General features: G+C 35.4%; 2 long non-coding RNA genes across 2 annotated transcripts; one reads left to right on the top strand and one right to left on the bottom strand.

Annotated features, from left to right (window-relative positions):
• The first annotated feature begins 347 nt into the window (after positions 1-347).
• On the top strand, positions 348-13,941 carry LOC115927252. The gene is made up of 3 exons (XR_004065521.1): positions 348-477; positions 10,029-10,200; positions 11,223-13,941. It is a non-coding gene; the product is annotated as an uncharacterized LOC115927252 (long non-coding RNA).
• A 5,466-nt stretch (positions 13,942-19,407) lies between these two features.
• LOC115927253 lies at positions 19,408-23,561 on the bottom strand. Its single transcript, XR_004065522.1, has 2 exons — positions 23,326-23,561; positions 19,408-21,264 (listed from the first exon to the last, which is right to left on the bottom strand). It is a non-coding gene; the product is annotated as an uncharacterized LOC115927253 (long non-coding RNA).
• Between the last annotated feature and the right edge of the window lie 1,091 nt (positions 23,562-24,652).

Raw genomic sequence — 24,652 nt, forward strand, 5'->3', positions numbered from 1 at the left:
TAAAAACTATAAAACAACAACATTATGTGATCTTTCTGATGGACACCACGGAAGTTCCGTGATTGACACACGAGCAACGAGGGGGGGGGGGGGCGGGGGGTATTGAGCACTGCTTTTTTTTCCTTCAAATCAACACCCCCACCCCCTTTTTTTTGTGCCCACCCCAGGGGAGGACGCCCGTCTTCATTTTGATTTGAAAACAGTTTTTTGGCCAGGGGGGAGGGACCCCCTCTCCCCCCCCCCCCACCCTTAGATATGCCACTGGGGATAGCCGTAGGGTCGACGGTCAGTTGGAGTCGAGATGAGAGTCATGAGACACACTTGATCAGCTTAATGTCACAAATAGCGGTCTGCGTGTGCTTAGAACTAGACTAGTCTATTACTATTAGTTCATCGTCGATCCGTCGTCCCATGCCCTCCTCAGAGACAGACCACGCCACAGAAGCCGCTAAAATGGTGTTTTCGAGATGTTTTAAGGTAAGGTTTGTTTTGGTTTTTCCTTAATTGTCAATAAGAGTAGTAGATTAAATATATATATATCTTATCATAGCTTCATTAGTTGAAACTGTGTGCTTCTAACGCAGTATCCAGACTAGAGCTAGGGAAAGCCCCAAATCACCACCATTGGTTGAATGAATTGAGCCCGGCTGCGCCCGCCAGGCCGCCTGCCAGGCCGCCTATATCTATCTAAACATGATAAATAACTACGTCAGGCTCCTCCATATTCACTGACTGCCTCTATACAGAGCTGACTGAGTGTGGCTGTGGGGAGCTCAACAGGGAAGGGTAAGAAGTGCCCACTACCCCCCCCCCCCCCCCCCCATGAGCAAACAAAATCCATATGATACAAGTAGAAGTACGCTGGTTTATTTTACACGTCTGGCGTGAGGTTTTTTCATAAACCAGGAGCTTGCGGGAGAGCAGGAGGAAGGGCGTGTTGGCGAGAGTCTCCTGCTACGAGCTGGTGGGACGGCGGGAAAAGGAGTGTGGTGGCATATGACTCCCTCCAAATGCGGGAGGGTTGGCGGCCCTGGGTTATGCAATGCAGTTTGTGTGTGCATGAGCGCCGTACCCATCCTGCACAGTTCAGTAGCTTCACAAACTGGAGCTGGACAGATACAGTAAGCTGAAAATAAGTCCATAGATCTACACCTCTACAAATGAAAAAAATACAAATGGAAAGAATGCAAACTGCCATTGAAGAACGTGATACTACAAATTCACGCAAAATCTTGTCACTCCAAGCAAACGAGCAGGAGAATTACTCATGACGGAACTGAATTCAGTGCATGTAATTGTAAGTGCTAACAATATGGCACAGATGCAATCATCCTCAAAGCAGTCATTGAGACCTTTGGCCTTGGCATCTCTCTCGCCAATAGACAGAAATAACTGTCTGGTATGGGGAATTTTGAAATAAAACTGACATTTGTCAAACTTCCCCATACACCGACACATTTACGGTTATCCTTGGCATATGCACAATGGAGGGGGTTGGGGGGGGGGGGGTCAATTAGAGATTTACTCCAGAATCTAGACAAAATGATATAGAAAAAAAATGATTGAAAACAAAATGAATCTAATTTTCTTATACCGGTACTATGAAAATAACATTAATTGTAGAACATCGAAATAGAAGGACTTACATGTACTTACAGCTTATCTGATGCTTTTCTTGAAGCTTCTGTGCGAGTTAAGATGGGTGATCACACACAAACTGCATTGCATAGCCTCCCCTCACTAACCCGTACGTATAGAGACAAAATCTTGCCCAATTACAGCTTAATTCAACTTGTATACAAAGTGCATTGGTTTTTGAGTGGAAGAAAACTTACTGGAAAAAATCAATCCAAGAAGACCCTATCAAAAGAAAAATGCTGGTCTGCTATCCGCAACAAGATCCCATCCTAAACCACTGGGAGGACAAGTCAGGATGAGTTATTGAACTCATCCCCTTAATAAATTATAACAAAAATGTAAAAAAGCTAATCTCATGCAAAGAAGATCTTGATCATTTGCCTGCAATGGATAATTTAGATACATACCCCCAACTACATATTTGGCTGGTACATATCTTGTACAATGAACCATAGTGAACATTTCCCTTGCAGTTTAAAGCCCCTCTAAAGTGTTGGGAGCCCCAAATTTGCCAAAAATTTGATGACAACATTTCACTTAAATTGTATCATAATGTGAAAGACAAGGATGTCATTTAAAACACATTTCTGCAAGGATTTTCAAAAAAGTTGTGTTTGAGGATAAATATTGATAAAAAAAGAATACTTAATTTTGTTTTTCTGTTGCATGCAGAAAACGTACATTTTGTATTACTAATTTAGATGTTTTTAATTCCTAATTAGGACAAATTAACATACATGTATAACCTTATTTCACTCAAGGAACCTCCATAGAAATTAATGAGATTGGTGAATATATTGGTAGTATTTGAGGTTTCATTCTCTAGCTTTCTCTGAAACATGGATTCATGAAAGTACTTCATTATTGTTCAATAAACAAGGTTACACTATGCCATGTTTACGGTATTTCAGATTCTCTTGACATTACTGTTAGAGATGACATCATGACTCGGTCAATGTGATGGTTATTTTATCTGACTGCTAAGAATGCATAAATGTTTGTAAGTAAGCAACCAGACGGCCGACGGATTTAGGTCCTCTCAGAGGAACCTGGTAGTGAGGATTAATGCCTTACCAAACTAGCACATCGCCTTGGTTTCAAACCCGGGTCACCGGATTACGAGACCACTGCTCTACCGACTGAGCTATTGCGCCTCCTCAAGTCAGATGATATTGAATCTCTTTTTACTGAAATAATCAAATTGGCAAGCTGATAGTAGTTAAATATTCAGAAACCCAAATCAAACATGCAAACATTTACTTATACACTAGATGATTACCGGTATATAAGGATTAATGTTAACATTGACCATATTTATATTTGTACATGTACATGTACATGTATGCCAAATAGTGGTAATGATTTTGTTGGTATGAGTTACTCACATTTTCTATACCAGGGTAACTATTAAACAAGACTGCATCTCTGATTGAACAAATCTTTGCTAATATGTAATGATGTACATGTATGTGCCAGTATAACTCCTGGTATTCTTTATTGTGATGCAACTGATCACTTCCAATTTTCCAATTAAGTAACCACATAATAACTCCTCCATCTGAGTCCTTCAATACCGTCAAATCAATGATGACACTTAATTGGCCCTAAAGGTTGATGTACTGTACAATGTACAAAAATCTCCTGAAAAGAAAAAGGAATGAACTGAAAAAAGCTGTAAAATACAACAACACCACCATTCTTGGATGACATTTGAGTTACTGTACATGTAGTTTGGTTGATAGTTGATACGCAATGAATTCTATGAATGCTTCTGAAGATAATTTAAAAAAAAAGTAAGAATGTGTAGAAGATATTTGATAAATTATTATGCAGAACCAGACTAAATTATTATCCAGAATAGTGCTGCGACCGTGTATAGGCACGAACCACCACTACACAACAGATAAACGAAGAACAAATAATCACCTGTTTTTCAGCATTATAAGAGTCTGAAGTCAATATTTCACAAAAATGTCATCAGTCTAAAAATAAAGTTTAAGTTCCACTGCTACTTCCTTGAATAATCATTTCCATACACTGTACGATTTAGATTCAATGCCGTTGAGTCTCTTCTCTTGTCATCATGCAAACAATGCCAATCATTGTGATCTAACTTTCCAGCAAGCGCAATGGTTTTGTGTGCAGTATGGTTACTACACCTGTACAGTTACAACTTTTCCAATGCCATTGAGTCTTTTCTCTTGCCGTCATGGTAATAATAATAGGCAATTTTTTTCAAACTCATTGCGGAATTAGAATCTGCGGTTCGTGTGCAAAATCGAGAAGATACTATAGTAACAGTTGGATGACCACTGAGGCCCTGAAATCTAGAACGGGTTTTGGCCAAATCTACGGGCGTTCTCAATGACGCCCCAAGTGAATCAAGTGCCTCGATACAAACCATTTCATTCACCTGATAATAATAATAGTATTTAAATAGACAGAATCCAATCTGCATACATTAGTTGTTGCCACACTTAATACATGCAGTTTGCATTCTGACTATTGCGAATCCTAGACAGGTGAATGAAATAATTTGTATTGAGGAACTTCACAAAGACGTACAGTATGTATTAAATTTGATTACATTACGAAAATGGCCTGTTCCCTTCAACGCACTACAGTACAGACGGGACTACACGACTAGCACAACTTGTCTCAACCAAGCCACAAAACGGCATTTATCAAATTTCAACAATAATTTATCATCAAGTTTTAAAACAATTCATATCCATATTCATGTTGTTACTGTTCAGAAACAATAATCGGAAGAAACAAAATTCACCGAAGAGTCCTTTGTGCCAGGGGCGGATCTAGGGGGGTTAGGAGGTTTAAATCCCCCCTTTGGCTGGCCAAGGTGCTTTCTACCTCCCCCCCCCCCGAAATATTGGTTGGCACTTTTTTCAAATTGAAAACAAATTTTAGTGCTCCCTACCCCCCACTAAGCAAAATATTGGTTGGTGCGATTTTTCAAATGTCAACCCCGCCCGCCCACGCCATAGAAAAGAAGCTAGATCCGCCCGTTAAAATTTGTCATCCTTCGTTATTAGACGACAAAATTCTCATAACCATCTTTGGTACAAGCTCGCTGATTGGCTGTTTATTCACTTGGGGCGTCATTGAGAACGCCCATAGATTTGGCCAAAACCCGTTCTTGATTTCAGTACCTCAGCGATCACCCTGCTGTTACTATAGTAGCTTCTTGATTTTGCACACGAACCGCAGATTCTCTGTCCGCAATTAGCTTGCGAAATACCCCTAATGTTTGTCGAACTGGCAACAACTAATGTATGCAGTTTGGATTCTGTCTATTGAAATACTATTATCCTTATCAGGTGAAAGAAATATTTTGTATCGAGGCACTTCACAAAGACGTTTGCATTAAATTTGGTTACATTACGAAAATTGCCTAATGGCATTGCAAATGCAATACCTCCGTAGAAATACGTACGCATTCACCGAAAAGCAAAACCACATATTGTATTGAGGGCAGTCTGTAATCCAATGCCGTAAACCTGAGTGCTCTGCGTCCGCGAAGGTCTGTATGTTGCTGAGCGAAAACTCGCTTATATGTCAATCATTGCGGTCTGACTATTCCATGAGCATGATGATTTTGTGTGCAGTACTGTTACTACTGTAACAACTTTACAGAGAAAATGGTTGTTGTGAATGCGCGCTGGATTGCTGGTCTTAAATGTACTGTACAACATGCTATACATGTACATGTACAAATGTACCTAGCTGAAATACTGCTTTTGTTTTTGGTAAATGTCATAACTGTGTACACGCAAAGATAAACTGGCTGTGTGCACTGAATGGAAATTACACACTAAACTCACAGCACTAATTCCAGAAACAATTTAATGACAATAAAAGATATTGTATAAATACCGGTAATTGTAATATTATTGAAGACTTGCCTGGTAAAAAGGTTAAAGCCTTTAAACCATCACATGACACTTGGTGTTCAAGTTATTCAACACCAAAAGAGTACCGTATTTTAAGTTACAATTTTAATGCTTATTTTGTGACCCTTTTTTATCTAATTAGTAAAGATATTAAAGGTAATGAGAGCCATTAGCAAGTATTGATAGTAATAGTTTTTTTTATGGGAAATGTAACCCTAAAAGTAAGATGCTCTGAAGGAAACAGAAAAAATTTAGAAGCAGGCTGGTGAAAGTTTGAACAAACTCAGACAAGTAATAAGTAAGGTTTTAATGTTTGAAATTTGTAGTCTGTATATGAATTTCAAATTTTTGAATTGATGATTGGGCATGTATAGTGATGTAATGTTGGACCAATATCATTCAACACTTGCACATGTGATATGACTATGATAGAACCTCTTCATTTTTGGAGGACCTATTGAGCTCTCTGAATATATTTTTAGTACAGCTCTGAGAGAAAAGGGACTGGTATACTGTAAACTTTGTTTTAAAAGTGTGAAACGAATGGAGATTTACAATTATGTCCCAGTAGAATGACTTACAGGGTATTGTACATTGCTGGTTGTGAATGTTAAGTGATTACAACTTTCTAAAAATTTTGTTCTTCTTGTTTTAAATCAATTTCTTTGAACTTTCCTTTTTTTTTTTTTTTTTTAAACTCTCACCAATTTTTTCTCTGATCTTTCTTTATTTACGGATTCAACTTGTTATAAAGGTTGGTATATTATATGATCCAACAACATTATTGATACTTTGCAGCAGAAGCATGCAGTTGTACACTGAATATAACAACTCTATATTTTGATGTTGTTGCTGATGTCTTGTTCATCAAACAGCCATGAAATTCATCATTATAAACTTCATTCATCATCCAAAAGTCAATATTTAAAAATTGTAATGATGTTTTTAAATATGGAGTGAGTCAAAGTCATTGGCTAGGTCAATTGGTTAACAACAATATGGAATGAATAGTGATTACCTGTATTATTTTCATAACTTCAATTACTGAACAACTCTTAGTAGAAATTTTTTTAACACAGTGAGCAAATATTTCACCCAACAGCTAAAAATGTTTTTGTGGTTAATGTTGAATAGAAGTGTAACATTTTATCAACCCTAGAGATATTATTGTATTAAAGAACTTTTCAAATGTTGAATAATGAATATCCATTTTACATGTAGAGTGTATAAAAATACCAACATTTAGCAATCATACATGTACAACAAACATTCTGTGATATGAGTTCAGGCTCAAAACATAACACAATTTGTTAATGCATGGCAACAAAAATGAAGACACCTTATTGTTTATGTCTTGCAGTGTAGGAAATGATGTTATCTCTTATTGTGAAAGTTTTGTCAAAAAGCTGTATTACAGAATTTAAATACCTGTAGCTTTATTTTCAGTAGACAAGAATATCAAAAGACATCCAACTTCAGGACCTTGCCTATTCTGCAATTTTAATTTTAATTTTCTGTCAACATGATTGTATGAGTACTTTTAAAAGTTTGTTGTTTGTTAATTCATCATTTGCATAGCATTGCATAACATTCTTTAACCAATGAATTTCTGTTTACATTGGTGCCTAAATAATATGGATTTTGTAACTTTGATATGTGCAGTATACTGCTGAATGGGAAACATGATACATGTAAGTGACAATGTTGCAAAACAAATAGTGACTCTTAATATTAATGTTGATTCTAAAATACATACATGTACATTAATGAAATTCACAATGAACATGACGGACAAAGAAAGCGGACAAAATATACATTTCCTCATTCTACCCTCAACAATTGCTATGGTAGACAAAGGAACATCCTTTCACTGCTATTATGTAAAAATCTGTAGAACGGGTGTCACATGCATTTTGTTCTACACATTTTTACATAATAGCAGTGAAGGGATGTTCCTTTGTCTACCATATATAGCAATTGTTGAGGGTAGAATGAGGAACTGTATATTTTGTCCGCTTTCTTTGTCCTTAATTTCCATAGTGATTGTAGATTTCTGCACCTAAACAGATGTCTTGTTATCCAAAAGAACTGGTGAAACTCTCAAAATGATAACTCTCAATAATAGCACCACAATCAATTGGGTATCATTGCATAGAGAAATAGGTCTACACGTATTACAGAATAAAAAAGGATAGTATTATATTCTCATAAGTGATATTAACAAAAACCAACTTTCTAAACAGGGTGGATTGTTTCAGAAATGCATATTTCCTTCAAATATTTAATATCTGTGACATTTACATGCAATCTAAATTTGAAGCTCCATTTACTACCGGGTAGTTTGGTTGAAATTGGTTGCGAGTGTCTTTCTTCAAATCACTTTTTAAAGCAAAACAGGTTTTGATCTGAGGTATAATTAGAAAATTAAAACATTTGTATACTAATAAAAAGAAATAGATTAAATTCCTCTCCTGGCAGCTTCAACTCTGAAGTATGGATGAACTATGGCCTGTACCTGCAATAGAAGTGGTCAAAAGCCTACTATTTTGAGTAGTATAAAATTCTAATCTTTGGAAAATCCTGTTTCAATTTATTATACAATGTTCAGTGAGCTGTGAGGCTGCATTATAGATTTAAGTGGTATCAGTTACGATTTATGGGCCATTCCCTTTCTCCATCTCACTGAACATGTAAATAGTACCAGTATTCTTTTGGGCTATATTTAAAGGAATGTAAATCAAATCAGACTACCGGTAGTCATTCTCTTTCCATACAGTGATGAAGTGAGCAATGTGGTTCAAAATTCTGAATACTTTGTTTTGGTAATGTGATCTTCCAATGTCTTCCAATAATGGTTGTCTTGCTGACCCTGACTTCTAAGCAAATAGCCTACCTTTTTTTTAAATGGTACATTGTAGCTGCAATAGTTTTGAGAAAAAAATCTTGATATACACCCTGTACATGTAGGTGTCACATTAATTCATTTTCTATTTATGTAAATAATAGTAAGCATATCAACACCACCCTTATGTAAATAAAAATGTTAACAAAAATTCAGGGCAAAAACTTTTCCTCACAACAACACAGCCTCTCTAAATCAAATATGTTGGTATGTATTACATTTGATGTGATACATGTAGTTTGAATATCATGATGATACTGTACATGGTTATGAATAGCTATTATGGATCACATTCTTTGCCCCAAGATATGTGAAATTCACCTATGTAGAAGATTTGGGATGAAGGGTTCTCAAATGGTATAGTTTGGCATAACCTGTCATTAATTGGAGCTTAACATGATTGTCATTTACATAATATTACTGGCCTTGAGGGAGAAACAAGGTAATACACCCTGTATTGCCTTCACTGATTCAGTAAGGGCAATACATGTACATATAAATGCATATCACTGTATCTCCCAAAAGATTATAATTATTACCTATTCATTTGTGAATCACGTACGGTCACTATACCCTACTACCGCGCCGCATGATAGTCTGCTCAAACTTTGCGGCGATTTTAGCTGTTTGAAAGGTCCAATATGGAACACAATCTTTGTACTCAAAGTGAATGGTGAAACCCGAAAGAGAGAAACTATCAGGAAATATTGCCCGCTCAAAACTGTTAGTTTGCGGACCGGGCAAATATGCATTTTAATGCATGGTACATGTACATGTAAAATTACCTGCTACTGTATACATGAAGGTAATAAAGCAAACAAAGATCAAATTCACTACTGGTTCCTGTAAAATTTCACCTAGAGAGTACATGTTGTGGATAGACAAACTACCAGCCATACAAGAATGTAGGAAAACCAAATCGAGTAGGAAATTGTTAGTTAAAAATTCAAAAATTTGCTTTGTATAATGTCTTATAATGTGACACTGAGAAAATCCTTTAGAATAGTGCTAGTACTCCAGTACACTGCTGAATCATTTTACATAGCAGCTCATGAAACTTAAATCACATTTTAGTCTTTTCAAATCCTCTGTGAAGTCCTTTTGACATTAGCTTTAATGTGGCAATTTTTTGTAGTACTCTGTACATGTACATGTACATTCAATCCTATGGTCATACAGAGATTGAATCACATTGTTATGAAATTTGAATTGCCTCCTATACAGGGTGTACATGTACATGTACTGTACATCTTCAACAATATTCACATACACAAGATTTGTGTAATTATCACTGTTTTGTATACTTGAGATGCTTTTCGCAAATATTTATTGGAAGATTTGTATATCCTTTGCTTACATAACATGGATTTCTTTGGCTTTGTCAAATAAATTTCTAATTGGTTTAGCATGTACACATGTAGACATATTGATCTATCACCTACACATACAGTACTGTACATGTATGTAGTGTACTGAAATATTATAAGAATACTTTCTTTTGATCCTGTAATGTAATCTGTATGATATGTTAGATATTTGATATAATTTTATAATTCTTAAAATGCTTATTCATTTTTCAGAGGGGCAGGTAGACACTTGATGACAATCAACGCAAAGGCACAAGGTCACTGTCAAGATAAAGGAGAAATGGCATGTGTACTCCACCGATTGTGAGAAGGGGCTCTTGATTATCCTTTGAAAAAAGTGGTAGATCAAGTTGATCCAGTGTAACAGTAGCAGCAAATCTATGAGGTATGTACAATGTAGATGGATTGTAACAAAAACTTAGGGGTGTTCAATGATCAAGGTACATGTATTTAAGACTCCTACCCCATTTTTTCACAATTTTTTTTATTGATGGCTATTAAGTGCTGCATGCATGTACAATGTAGTTTTTCAATGAATGGATGTAAAAATTGATGCTTTTGGATCATAATTGACTAATATGCCCATGTAGTAGACAATTTTCAAAATGTATTCAAATGTAAACATACATGTACGTGTACCTTGCGATGAGCTATTACATGTACATGTACATTCACCTGTTTTCTATTATTGTACCTCAATACCGGTAGTCAGAATGCAAATTGTGAGGATTAGTTGTTGCTACATGTAGGTTGGGTAAACATTATGGCCTGCCTGACCTAACAACACGTAATGTGTGGTATTGGTATTCTGAAAGTGTTTATTATTGAAATACAATTTTTCAAAGCAGGAGAATGAAATGATTTATTAAGAGGCAGGTAAAGAAGATGTTTTTGCATGAAATGTATTTACGGTATGAAAATGACCGATCAAACCAAACTCTTGAGTATATTTGTCTTTACTTAGAATATATACTAGTATATGATAATAACTCAACTTTGTTATTGTTTTGTTCCTGAAAGTCATTTCATTTGATATATGCTGTACTGTGACTTATCCACATAGAAATTGTAGAGCATTGCATATAATACAATTTATAGATTGTTATGTTATAGATAATTATTGGGGAAAAACAATGTGAACCTTTCCATTTGTTAGTATTGGCAATACAGTGTACAGGTACAAGATTACAACAATTGTAGAATACTTAATACTAGACAATATTTGTATAATATATTATATGATATGATAGTATGGTATGGTATGATAGGGAAAAAATTCATCTCGGAAGAAATTGTAGACATTTGAATGAATTGTACTCCAAGATATATTATTGTTAGCACTGTTCACACTGTTCTTGAGACCAAAAAATAAATGGAAGCTCTGTTCTTTATTTTTCAAACCAACAGATTTCATATGGGATCCCTTTAAGTACAAGGTCTACGCAGCTTCACACACGCACTGAGAGGGACCTGGCAGAGGCTAATAGCATGGCCCTTGGTATGATCAGCCTAAGGTTAAGGTTGATTCAACGAGACATTAAATGGAGATTTTTCAGTGAATATTTTTTTAATGTTTAATTCCAGATATTTAATTGTCTCAAGTAAAAAAATATGTGTTCACTAGTGTTGATTTGAAAAAAAAGCTCCTGCTGTGGCAATCGAAAAGAGCGCTATATTTTGATTTCTTACAAAGAAGTTTCAGAACCTATGACTATAAAATTTCACACTTTATATCTAAAGGGTTTAATTATTTAAAATAATTTGCAAGTTTCTTGGAGGTTACACAAATTTGAAAAAGTGTAATTTGTAAGAGTTTACAGAACTCAATATCACTGTATTTTGATGATATTTAATTTGGGTTTGAATTAGAGCAAACAATTTAAGATTATACAAGTTAAACAAATAGGGTGTGTAGTTTGATAAATGTGGGATATCCATTTGTTTCATTATACTACAAATTTTTGTGAAAGGTCGATCATCCACTATTGTTAGAGGAAACCTCACAAAACCTCACCCTAAAGAATAAGCGTAGGTATTCTGAAAAGTGAGATGTATTTCTGCCGGCCCTATGATGTACAAAATTCCTTACGAAAATGGAAAAGAGCTACCGGTATGTAGGATGCGAAAGTTAATGTGGTTAGATGAGCAAGTGTGCACTTGTAAAAATGACACCTGGCTGGAATGATCCCCAGGAAGTAGAGAATGTGCATACATAGTGTGCGGGTAAGCCTGAATCTGATGACCGGGGTAATAATATATCTGTAAAGCACTTAGAGACATCATACGCTATATAAAAGCGGAATCATTATTATTATTATTTTATTTTAGGCCTCAGATGAAGGAAATGGGTGCCGAAAGATATCCTTTGAGCACCTTATCTCTGCCAAAACTGCATTAATAATTTAGCACTTTATGTAAAGTCCATTAGATAATATTTATTTGATGGTATTATCGTAATGGCATTCAGGAAAAGTCAACTTCAGGTGTACAATCATCTTGCAACTAATAAACCTTATATGTGATTTAAATAGTTTGTAAAATGATTAGAATAATGATAAAAGGATATGAGAATGGTTATGGTATACCACTTATAAGCTTGTATTACAAGATGATTTCAACATAAAAAATAAACCCAAACAAGCAAAAATATTGAGCATTCAACCATACTATTTTTTAAAGATGTGTATGTACACAAGAACCAAATGAGATCACTTTAAGGCGCCACGGAGGCATATATTACATGTAGTGTCTTATAGCTCATGCAAAAGTTGGTAACCCCCTGCCTAACTATTTGTTCAGGTTTTTCTGATATGTGTTGCTAGATAGCAAGATGATTACCATTCTACAAGCTCCTTGAAATTATTTCTTGCAAAAGTTGAATACTGTACTAAAACATAAGAGGTGACAATTATTAGTCCCCTGTCATCATCTAAATTCCTATATGGCTTCTTTTCTTTTCTGTAACCATGTTAAATATCACAAACTAGTTATTAAAAGCTCCATAAGTTTTCTGAATTCAAAGGTGACCAAGTGCCTACCGGTACTTCATTCTTATTATTTACTTTGACTGGCCTTATTATCTCTTGTGCTATGTTTCAGGTGTGGGCAACACATCCATATTTGTGTGGGCGTATTAAACCTGACTGCAGCTATTGCTCTTTGTACATTAAATATGTAACAAATGAAAGCATTGTAAAGTTGTAAACATGTTTACGGCATAGCTTCTGTATGAGGCTATTGATATATCACCTGTGTAAATATATACATTATTTCAATAACATTTGCTATTTTTTGTGGGGATAATAGTGCTATACATTCCATTCAAAATATACAAACAGACCGGTTTTATTGTACATAGGTCATGCTGAAATATAATAGTGTAAATGAAGAAAAATTACCATGTAGTAAATATGATTTCAGGAACACGATGTTGGTTTGCTGCAATTCGAGAATTGCTGTGTTGACAATTGTTCCGGGCTTTAGTTTAACAAAATTGTAGGGTTAGGGTTAAGGTTAGATTAATATTTAAGCAAGATTTAGGGTTAGGTATAGTATTGGTCCAGGATTAAAGTTAGTAATTCATTTAATGTTGGGAACTATTGTGAAGCAATTTTAGTAGGAGCATGTGTCACAAAACTCAATTTTTCCTCACATTTTGTAGGAGGTATTATACTTAAGTATTCATCATGGAATACCCAAACAAAGTCTGTTTTGTATGTGCTTTATTTTTTGTTTGGTGTGCATGTTGATATTTCTGACTGTAGTAGTAGTAGTAGTAGTAGTAGTAGTAGTAGTAGTAGTAGTAGTAGTAGTAGTAGTAGTGGTAGTAGTAGAATTAGTTTTACAAGCTCAGTTTTAAAAAGCCTCTCAACAAAACTTAATATAGACAAGTACAAATAATACACAGTACAATAGGTGACAACTTATTACTTATTCCATACTTGCAAACAAATTGATGATAAAAATAGAATAGATTCGTCATTAGTATTATTTTTTATAATTATTGTTAAGTGAGGAATATTCATATTTTAAATAGAAATCGAGACTGATTAATTGAGTGTGTGACAAGTAAATACTGAAGATTTGTTTGATTTTGAACCATATTAAAATGCAAATTTATTGCCTATTCATATTCTATAATGTAATTCATGACAGTCACACACAATATATGAGGATCTATCATAGAAACATAATTGAACAATACTGAAAGAGAGAGAAAGTGTCAGGGAGAGAACAATTTAAAGAGAGAGGGTTAAGTTAGAAAAAAAAGAAGAAGGAAGAAATGCATGAGAGAGAGAGAGAGAGAGAGAGAGAGAGAGGGGGAGGGGGTGGAGAAGAATGGAACAGATGAACTGTGAAGACATGGAGAAGAAGAATAATGATGGAAGTAAGACGACAGAGGGAAAGCGATTGTGTGTATAAGTCAGTTTGTGGCTCTGTATGTTGTAATGAGGGCATGCGATGATGTAGCATAGCAAAAGTGAGAGTTTGGGGTGTAGGAGTGAGTTGCAGGGCGTCGGACGGGGCCCGTAGGGTGTCGTATCATCTCCTTTTTACTTTCTCTTCCACTTCTTATCTTCCTTGATTTTCTGATTTTTCCCTTTCCCCCGTCTTTTCCCCTTTCAATATTTGGTTAGGCCTCCAATCTTCAACACCAGAGGGTGTGGGGGTAATCTCGCTATTCATAACGTCGAACTGCATATATAAAACACGAAGGCGGTAACTATTGATAAAAGCATGAGGACCGTTATTCATAATGTGAGATGAGGGTCGCTTTTCATAATTTATATTGGGGGTCACTAGGACCGCTATTCATAAGATAAATTTAGGGGCACTATTTATAATTAATGCAGAATGAGGGTCGCTATTCATAATATGAGAAGAGGGTCGATATTCATAATCCGAAAAAAGCGTTGCTTTCCATAATAAATACGCCACAGCCATAGGGGTGCTCCTAGCCAACAATTAACTCTCTTGTCATTTTGTTGCTTATTCATTTTTTTTTTATGAATAGCGACCCCCATTCCGCATTATAAAGAGCGACCTTCATTCTGTTTTATGAATAGCTACTCTCTTCTCAAATGATAAATATCGACACTCTTCGATTAAGATTAGCTATCCTTATGAATAATTACCCTTTTCTCAAATTATAAATAGCGGTTCTTATAATAATGGTCCTAATAAATAGCGGTCTTTATGAATAATGGTCATTATAGCTAGTTGGCCTCGGGGGGGGGGGGGATTGGTGTCCGTTTATGTGTCTTGGATGAGCTTGGATGGGCTTGGATGTGTATTAACGGGGGGCACGGTGGGTATGCTTTTTTTTTATTAAAAGTTGCAATTAGATTTAAGTAAAGATGATAGATTTAATTAAAGATGGTTAATTTTGATAATCGGGGAAACAAGATCGGTCAATCTTCATTGATTACTATTTGCAAATTAATTCATCCTTGCTGAACCTATTTAAAAACTGAATTTATAAATCATCCGAAACGAGCTGAACGGGTTGAACGTAAACCAATTTGTAACACTAATTGTAACATTAACCCTAGTCCTAAACCTAGATATAATCCTTAACCCTAGATCTAACCCGTAACCTTACCCTAGTCCTAACCCTTGTCCTAACCCTAACTCTAAACCCTGAACCTCACCCCAGTAACAACCCTCTCCCTGACCATAACCTCAACCCTAAAATCATTATTATTGATGGTGGATTATTCTGCAGTTTGCCTGATGTTTTAAATAAAATGCTACCCGCCACTTCCTTATTTGTGTCGATCGATCGACTTTACGGCGATCAAATTCAGAAGGGGGGATAATTTGTGTTGGATGCGTGTTACGGGGGGGGGGGGGGCAGTATGGATATTTTTTTGAATTTTTCATCAACAATTGCATTTTGATTGAAAAATAGTTAATTTTGATAATCAGGGAAACAAAATTGGATAAAGACGGCAATCCTCAATGTATTAATATTTTCAAATTATTTAATCTTAAATTTAACCTGCTTAAAAAAAGGATTTCTAGGTAATCCAAAATGAGCTGCATGGGTTGAACAGAGCAACACTAATTGTAACCTCAACCGTAGTCCTAAAATTGCCCTAACCCTAGTCATACCCCTAACCCTTGTCATAACACTTAACCTTACCCCAATCCTAGCTTAACCCTACTTCTAACCCAGCCCCTGTCACTGACCCTAATCCTAACCCTAATTCATTATCATGGATGGTGGATAATTCTGCAGTTAAGCCCTATAGGCCGTTTTAGCTGATGTTATTAATAAAATTAATGAACCCCCGCTCCTTTTGTATATGTCCGATTAGACGACCATCGATCAAATGTCAAAACAAGAAGAACAAATATTTTCTTTAAATGGAAGATTATCCTGATGAATAATTTGCAGATTAGGCATCATGCAACAAACAAAAACTGTTAAAAAAATTCTTTTAAATGAAGCCAATTGATAAGTTTATGACACTAACAAGAAAAAGCGGAAAAGTACCCTTTTTTTAAACCATTGGTATTAAAAACGTAAATACACATGCACTTTGAAATATCATGATAGAGAGTGTTGTTATTATTCAACAATCATGATATGCGACCCATCCCGAAATTTTTCATCTGCAAAACAAAATTAAAGATAAATTTGAAGAAAAAAAATAGGGGTTTGTCTCAGTTACTTCGGATATTTTACTTCCAATTTTACAGCGACAGAATTATGAGACTACGTACCGTTGTTTAAAGTGGAAAAAGCCCTCTATTGACTCTTTTGCAATCGACGCAAATAAAGAAATTGAACTACGCAAGTGGCTCATAGTCTCTTTCTTCAGGCTCATTTACTATTTGAAGCGTTATTTGACATATTCATTGTAAAGTGTAGAAAAGAAAGAACAAGAAAAGACAACAACAAAATGAAAGGAAGAAGTTTTTACAAAGCTATTTAGTCGCCGCTATACCCGAATATAGTCAATTTATTGACTATCGTTATTTGCTGGATAAAAGCACAATTTTTGGTACAGGGCTTCGTTAGGACTTACTAAACGATATTAGGCTAAGAGCCCCCGGCAACAAAATCGATTAAAGGGTGTGGGGGCGGGAGCGTCTTTTTGGAGCCCCCAAATAATTTTACAACATTGATTTGTTGCTGTACAAATGCCTTTTTGGTACAGGGCTCCCTTAGGACCTTCTGAACTATATTAGGGAAGGAGCCCCGGCAAAAATATCATATAAGGGTGTGGGTGGGGGCGTCGCCTCGTAGCCCCCAAATATTTTATAAGATAATATAACATTGGGTTTTTGTGAAACCCATGGGGCCCCCAATCGCACATATATGAATAATTATGCCGGGGGCTTCTACCCTACCATCATTCAGCACAGGCGCGGATCCAGGGGGGGGGGGGGGTAGTGAGCACTATTTTTTAAATTTGTTTTGCTCCCCAAAATTAGAAAATCGCGCCGGCCGAAAATTCGCTCAGTGGGGGGGGGGGGGGGGGTGGAGTGTCGAAAATTTAAAAATTTTCACCTCAAGGGGGAGGGGGGGGGTTCGGGCTCCCCGGCCCCACTCCCTGGATCCACCACTGATTCAGCAGGTCCTAATGAAGCCCTGTACCAAAAAGGATGACTGTACTACAAATCTCAATGTTATAATACCTTATGAATTTTATGTGGTCTACGAGGCGACGCCCCCGCCCACACCCTTAAATGATATTTTTGCCGAGGCTCCTACCCTACTATCGTTCAGTAGGTCCTAAGGAAGCACTATACCAAAAATGGTGCTTTTGATCTGGCAAGTAACGGTAATTTCACTAAGCCACCTGAATATTAAGCTATTTTTTCACAAAATTTCTCGTACATTGATTGCTTGAACAACTATGGTGATTATTATTTGGTCATCAATGCCGATCAACTTATTGTTAAAATGTGACAAACATTTATCTTCATGTGATTTATACCGCCTTGGGAGAGAGAGAGAGAGAGAGAGAGAGGGGGGGAGGGAGAGAGAGAGAGAGAGAGAAGAGGGGAGGGGTGATGATGACATTGGTGATGACAATGATGACTCTCCCTGTTGAATTGCACGACAAGGTTTATTTTTTTCTGTAGTTACATGTACTTATTTCGATTTAGTCATACAAAACATTTGAATTTAAAATGCACAATTAAAAGGTATAAGTTTACTTGTTTTTGATAAAGGAAATTGCTTTAAGGAGTGGGATATTATTAGTACATGCTTTAATATTATTGTATAAATATCATTATTATACATGTATCATCACCATCACCCTTGGTGCCATCATCATCACTACTACCATCATTTTCACCACCACCATCATCACTACTACCATCATCATCACCACTACTACGATCACTATCATCATTATCACCACCATCATTACTACCATCATTATCATCACTACTACCACCATCATCACTACTATACTATCATCACTACCATCATCATCGTCGTCACTACTACCATCATCATCACCACTACTACCATCATCATCACCACTACTACTACATCATCATCACCATCATCATCACTACTACAATCATCACCACCAGCATTACAACTTTCATTATCACCATCATCACCACCATCATTACTACCATCATTATCATCATCATCACTACTACCACCATTACCACCACCATCATCATTACTATACCATCATCACCACCATCATCATCGTCGTCGTCACTACTACCATCATTATCCCCACTACTACCATCATTATCCCCACTACTACCATCATTATCCCCACTACTACCATCATTATCCCACATCCATCATCATCATCATCACCACCACATCGTCACTATTATCATCATCATCTTCATCTATTCACAGTAAAGTTTTCAATGAATTCGGTGTTGTCTGCCAAAGTTAGCTTACAGTTTAAATTTTGATATTAAATATGCAAATCATGTAAGTTCCACTGCAAACCACCCTTAATGCTGTGGTTCATAATTTGAAGCAGTTGATAATTGTCATAGATATTACAAATTCAAAATTATTCAGTCTAGTCCATTTTCAAGGTGGCATATTTTTACAAGTTTTAACTTTCTTATTGTAATTTTAACACAACTATTGTGAGAACATGAAAACAGAATTTAAAATTCTTGATTTCAACAATTACACCGTAAAACTTTCATCCATTTGAAAACGTTACAACTACATGTACATTTATTTCTAAAAGGGCCCTAATTCACCCAGTCAACCTTTCATTCTTAAGTTACAAAAAAATGCATCCCCAAAAATCACATTTACAAGGAGTATGAATAATTCACTTGTTAACTCTATATTTTATATCTCAAACAATATTGTTGACATTTTCGTAGCACATGTACATTGCAAAAAGGACATGTACACGCATACAGTGTAAGCCCATTGACATAACATGATGGAACTGACAAGGAATATCCATTAGTTCACAGCATATGCTCTGAGGAAAAGTAGAAATATTGAAGAAATACATTGGTAAAAATGTAATGAACTGGATAATAATAACAAATATGAAATATTCTAAGTTATTCCATAATACACATATATACATGTAATATGTATGTTAATTTCAATTAAACTGTTCTGTAGTTGTGATGTTATGTGGACAACCCTCACATTTGCTTTTATTGACGCAAAAAATACATTACAGGATAAGAGAAATGTAATTGCTTTGGAAATACTTTCTTGGCATCTACTAAATGTCCCTTTACTTGCTGGTTATAGTGAACAATACAAACAATGGTAATTAATCAATCAGCAGTTTTTCTATCTTTAAGTCCTCCAAACTATATTAGCTATAGAAACTACATGTACAAGATTTGATATACCCGAACACATGTTCATTTAGATCATTTGCTGACATTTAACAAAAAAGATCCATTACTTATTTCATCTGGGGACAAAATAGTATCTCATTTGAAAACTTACATTTTAGTTGATACGTATAGAGAATATATGTAACAATCTTACCTCAATCTTACATTATTCTTTACACTACCGTTTTGGAAAATTATGACATATTTTTTTTTGTAATGAACAAAGTATTATGCTGAATCATAAATATGCAATTATTACAGCTTTGATACCAAGGAAGAATCATATGCAACAAACAAACATGTACATATTCACATCATTATGGATACTCATGATTTTTTTTTTTTTTAAAGCTATCCTCACACTTTTTCCTTCTGAATATACAATGAGGTATAACATACCTTTTAGATTCAATGGCGATTTAATCAATTCATAGTGAGCATGCTGTAAATATATTCTTACTTGACCAACTATACCTGCATGTATCATAATGCAAATGCATTTTTCTGAAATATTGAAAATAAAAGAGCACTGTTTATGTACTGTTAAGCCAGGATGTGAAAATAATTGCACAGGAAATGACAAGAATGGTTGATGATACTTTTTTTTGTTTGGTAACATGCATTACAAAGACATTAATGTATGGAAATTCATAAGTATAACATCCGTGCATGTCAGTTGAAGGAGTGTTCTAAAATTCCCTTTTTAGGAAACTTCCAACTTTAATTTTAAGACTACAACAAATTTAAAGCGTTTTGCTGCTTTTTCTCATCAATTGATGTACCTAGTAACATGCTATTAAAGTAAATCAATGCGGTTGTAGTGAAGAGAAAAGAATTGCACTAACTCGTACATGGATCCTGACAAGATTCAGATAGTTAGACAGTGAAATTTTTATGACTTACATTTTGATTTTCAAATGACAGTGTTTCTCCCTTTTACATTTTAATGTTTGATGAAATTAATAACAAGCGTACTGAACTGAAATATTGCCAATTAAAAAGCATTGTTTATGTGCTACAGTATAAAGCAACATTCCTTTTGAAGGAAAGGATAAATGATCCAATATAATGTCTAACTATCTGATTCTTAGCTTCCTTCACCTTCACCTTCACCTATCCCACAGTCTGGCTGACCCTTGGGGCACCACTGAAGATTTATACTACCAGCTTCCTCCACTCCTCGTGGTTCTTGGCTTTACGAAGTATGATGTTTCAGTCAAGGTCACTCGTTAATGTTGTCTTCCCATCGTTTCCTCTGCCTGCCTTTTCGTCTCCCTCCTTGTACTGTTCCATGTAGAATAGTCTTGGCCAGTCCAAATGATCATGTGACATACCCATACCACTTTACTTTGCATCTTTTCACTGAAGTCAGGAGGTCTTCATACGGCCCTATGGTGTTTCCAATTCTGATTTTCACTACCTCGTTGGTTATGTGATCTCTATACCAGATACTGAGGAGTTTGCGGAAACATTTCATCTCCAGTGCCTGTATCCTTCTTTTAATGTCTGCTGTCATGGTCCATGTTTCACATGCATACAAAAATATGGACATATGGACAAGATCCTATAACCGATTTTGAATGGGTGGTATTCGTTTTCGACTGAAACACTGCACATGTGTGTTACTTCCAGCCTGCATAGAAAAAGAAAGAATGATAGCGTGAATGGTAAAAATACAACAATCGCGTAAACAAATCAAAATTGATTCTATCAGGGTTTTACAAAAGGTCTCTAATAAAAAATTTAAAATCATATCAATTCTTTAACCTCCATGTAACAAATAAAGTGGGATAGACTTCTTTTTTAAATTCATGTATGCTCCAAAGCCTTTCTTTTAGGAATGAATGAATGCATCTAATTAAGAACACAAACTGATTATTATCGAACATGTCATTATCAAGTCCCTAGATATCATTCTTTATATACTGTACATTTATCTATAGAGAGAATGATTGGAAATTCAATTTTAAATATATATCTAAAGGCTATCCTCCTACATACGTGGAAAAGGTTCTCTCATACTGTAACCACTTTGACATATAATCTATTAAGAGGTAATGACCACATCATCTTGAAAAGCCTTGTGAGGCATTTTTTCTATCTACACATATAAGTTATAAAAAAAACATGAATGGTGCCACTTGTTGATTTCCCCTTTCTGTAAAGGAGGTTTAATTGAAAATTGTATAGTTTAATAGAACCATGATCATAGATTTGCAGGATATCCTCCTGAATATGATAAAGTTTATGGTGAGTGTATATTACATGTAGGTACATAATAATTACAGTACTGTTTCATCAGGGTTAGCATTAAAACAGTTATAAATCAAATCATGAAAACATGAAAATATGAACTTGCAAAGATGCATTACAATTAATCTATAACTATTTAATTATATTGCGAAAGTGTATTGGAAAAAGAGGGAATGTTCACTACACACACTGATGAAACTTGGTTATCAAAGGGGAAGTCTACCTTGATATAATGATGGTTTTGAGAAAAGCAGAAAAACTACAGACAAAAAACTCAATGACCAAAACAACATGTCTGCAACTACCTAAAGAGAAAGGAAAAAAATCAACTACAGGCAATTTCGGAAAGAGTTCCATATATATAACCCCACTAAAATCGATGCACAGCTGTATAGCCTACCCTCACTCTCATCCTAATCCTAACCCAGCATACCCATATTTTTTCCTTCAATTTTAGTGGTGGTTACGTGTACATATGGAACTCTTGTCGTAATTTTGATGGCCTTGCAGGGTTCATCTTCTGAAACTTGCAAACATTACAAAGATGTATTTACAAAGATGTATTATAGAATCAGAACATAATTGCCGGAGTTGATTTGAAAGTTGTTGGAATGGTGTTAAATGCAAATTAGCATCTTGTGAATGGTGTAGACTTTATTTATTGACATTCCTCTTGCAATTTCTTTTTAAGGCTACAAACATTACTGTTATGATAATTGTAGATCTATCACATAAAAGATGACAAGTGACGTTTGAAATTAGATTTGGCTTCCTACATAATTAATCATAAAATGTCTCAAATTTATTTGCTTTGTGTTTCTGCTACGTGTATACATGGTGATGGTCTTTCTCTTGCTCCCTTATTACTCTGCAAGGAAAGACCCAGTATTTAACAGCTCAGCTTATCTGAGATCTCTTAGTGAAAATCCACTCATTGTCTTATAACGCAATTGTGAAAGACTTGATATTTAGCCAATCATCTGTCTGTGCAAAAACTATATTGTGTCTTGAGTGAAGCCAAACTGGTTCCTGCTGCTTAGCCTTGGCTGCATTCTCCTTATAGTCTTCTAGCTCAGATCCTCTCTTCCACACTTCATTTCATTATCGCAATTTGTTCTTATATCTTATGGGTTACCGGTACATATCCCTAATCTATGTGAATCATGCATTATGTTGCTGACTGAAGAAAGCAATTTCTAAATTTGCAACTAAAAGATCTAAGCATACGTCAAAGGGCTGGCTCAAAGAATACATAGAAGCCAGAAAAACAGGAAGGGGTGGGGGGGGGGGGGGATTGGACTCAAATTCATAAGATTTCACAAGAGGACTTTATGAAAGCAGGTCATTTTATACAATAATAAATATAGTTGTACTTTGAATCATCTTCACATGAAAAGGACTTACAGGTAAGTAAATGTTTTTAAGATATTGTTACATGTACCTGCTACTGCTACCTGGAGCTAACCCTCGTCGCTGAGAAATAGCCTTGAAGTATACTGTTTGGTTGAACGGAAATTCCATTTCAGCTGTATACTACCGCAAATGTCTGACAGTTTGCTCCAAAGAAGACTGTAGTTTGGGTAAGAGCAATAGTTACAATTAAGTATAAGTATACACATGTAAAGTTGCATTTATACAGAACTATTACAGTGACATAATAACAATATTGCAACTTCCTGCGATCAAAAAGGGAAGAGAGAGGTAGCTAGAGTGATTGAAAGTAAAAAAAAGGGGAAAAAGAGGGAAAAGAGGGATAAAAAGGTAGAAAGAGAGAGAGAGAGAGAGAGGATATAATTGAATCAGGAGCTGCCAAGACATATACATTTCTACTCATATGAATCTGCATAATAATATACAATACAAAAACTACATGTAGGTATTGTTAATACATGTTCATGCAGATCTGCTGAAATGGATGATATAAAATCAATGTTTGGTAGTTGTTGCTTAACTTGAAATAAATATTTGAAGAGCTGCATGAATAAGTATATTATTTTCTTTCAAATCAATGATGGTATTGTTTCCAAGAAATAAGAGTGACTTAAATTGAAAGTTTGTTTTAAAATGTAGAAGCCACAGTATTCTTGTGCACTGATGCATGCAACATGCTATCTTTAACATTTGAAATGTGATACGTCTAGCAAAAACAATCCTAACTAAGTTTGTGGGTAGTATTGTTCCTTGTACACAAATGGTATTTAGATAATACTAACACAGCACTGCCAACAAATGAATGGATGAGTACCGTTTAAAACTTTAAAATGTATCCAATAAAAATATTGTTGCATATTCTTTTTAGACAGTAGACACCCTGTAGAAAAACAAAAATCCTAAGATTTTACTGCAAGCTATAATTATTATTTCATTTGGCATTGCAACAATGGAAACAATAAATTACTGCTAAATGTATGGACAGTCAGATTTTATGCAAATTTAGTCTCAAAGTTACTATTCGTGCGTATATAAAAAAAATGTACCAGTTCCAACTTTGGTAACTTATTATAAAGTTGATGTGCACTGTAAAACTTACAGGTTGCAATCCACAGCATCATTAATTTTGCACAGAGGGGGGGGGGGGGGGGGGGAACAAATTTCCACACCCACCCTCTTTTAAAGACTAAAACCATAGACCGCTCAAACCAAGGAAACGGCTCTACGTAATATGTACACTGTATACAATATAATACCAAACTGAATGGAATCATACAGAGTTTGAAAATAAATAAAAATAGATGTGCATAAGAATAACTTTGACATAGACACACACA

Source organism: Strongylocentrotus purpuratus, unplaced genomic scaffold (genome assembly GCF_000002235.5).
Source record: "Strongylocentrotus purpuratus isolate Spur 01 unplaced genomic scaffold, Spur_5.0 spur5_scaffold_20, whole genome shotgun sequence".
In the NCBI taxonomy this organism is placed as follows: Eukaryota; Metazoa; Echinodermata; class Echinoidea; order Camarodonta; family Strongylocentrotidae; genus Strongylocentrotus; species Strongylocentrotus purpuratus.